Raw genomic sequence first — 1,431 nt, 5'->3', positions numbered from 1 at the left:
CAAAGAGAAGAAGAGATTTCTTCAGTGTTGCTGTTAGGTTGGATAAATTGAACAATTTCTAAAATGTGTCACAGTAGAAAAGTACAGAAGTCCAAAGGACTGGTGTGTTCCTAGCTGAGCTGGGAATATGAAAATTCATCTGTGTCACATGCAGCTGGAAATGCAATTGCCCTTGACTTTGGGGGCATCAGTAAGAAACTGGTTTCTGGAAGTTCTGTCTCCTTGGGAACCACCAGCTTCCCAAACCAAATTTGACACATTAGTTTTTCCTGGGAGCCCAGGTTATACTTCTGCAACAGTTATTAAAAGGGGAACATAGCTGTAGAGCACTTAGCTTTCAATAGATTGTTTTTCATATAACATTTGGTTTTCAACTGCAAGCAGTTCTAATTAAGACCAAAACAAAGCAAAAATTCCCAAACCAAACCAACCAACGAATCCACCAACCAACTAAAGACCAAGAGAAAAAAAAAAAAAAGAAAATATAGAAGGGGGAAAAAAAACCAAATATAATAACTCACTCTCCCTGAGCTGATCTTTGATCTTTAAGCTTTTTTAGTGCCAAAAGCACCAGCTGACACATTCTAAAAGTCTGTATATTTCTGATATTTTGTCCCAATACAGGAAAATTAATTCCAGAAAGGCAAGCTGGGAGATTTACTGCTTTTGTCTCAAGCAGCCTACTGTCTTTAGGTGTTGATAACAAATAAGATCAAAAGTAGAGAATGGTTCAGAAAAAGAACCAAGTAAGTTAGCTAGGCACTACAATACCCGGAAGCCCCCATTTTCAACTGTTGCTTAAAACCAGGCCAGATTACTAACAGAACTCAGTTTCTCTTCAGGTAACTACATGAAGTGAAAGTTGAAAGAGAGCTCAGCACTGTGGGTGTCACCAGAGAAATAAAATACACCTGTGTCTGTGGGTGGTGAACTCTTGGGCAAAGCTGTACCGTAAAGCCACAAAGTCAAAATCAGCACTTCTGAAGTTTAAAATGAAAGCAACAATGAAGCAGTCTATTCACAATCTTTTAAAATATCACAGTGCATTGACTGTGCACACTGAAAATGTTCATTATTGTGGTTAAAAGACAGAGAAGGACAAGTTCTCTGTTATTCCACTCTTAGAGATTGGGAGTAGTCACCAAATTGCATCATGATGTCTCCAACATTTGAAATATTTTAAGTGGATTTAAATCTTTCGGAACATTAAAATGCCACATGAAAACACAATAATGCTCGTTACTGGTCCGAGGAAGGTACAGCATCACAGCAGTCATGCAGAAATTGCAACAATCAGAACTGAAATAGAAAGACTTGATTTAAACCTCCTTTTATGTTCCTGCTGGAGGGTGAAAATTTATCATGAATATTTACGCATGTGAACATCTTGGATTCGTAAGATGGCACCAGACTCCCACTCTCCTGCCACTG

The sequence above is a fragment of the Aphelocoma coerulescens genome, assembly GCF_041296385.1.
Source record: "Aphelocoma coerulescens isolate FSJ_1873_10779 chromosome Z unlocalized genomic scaffold, UR_Acoe_1.0 ChrZ, whole genome shotgun sequence".
Taxonomy (NCBI): domain Eukaryota; kingdom Metazoa; phylum Chordata; class Aves; order Passeriformes; family Corvidae; genus Aphelocoma; species Aphelocoma coerulescens.
This window is presented reverse-complemented; position numbering follows the sequence as displayed.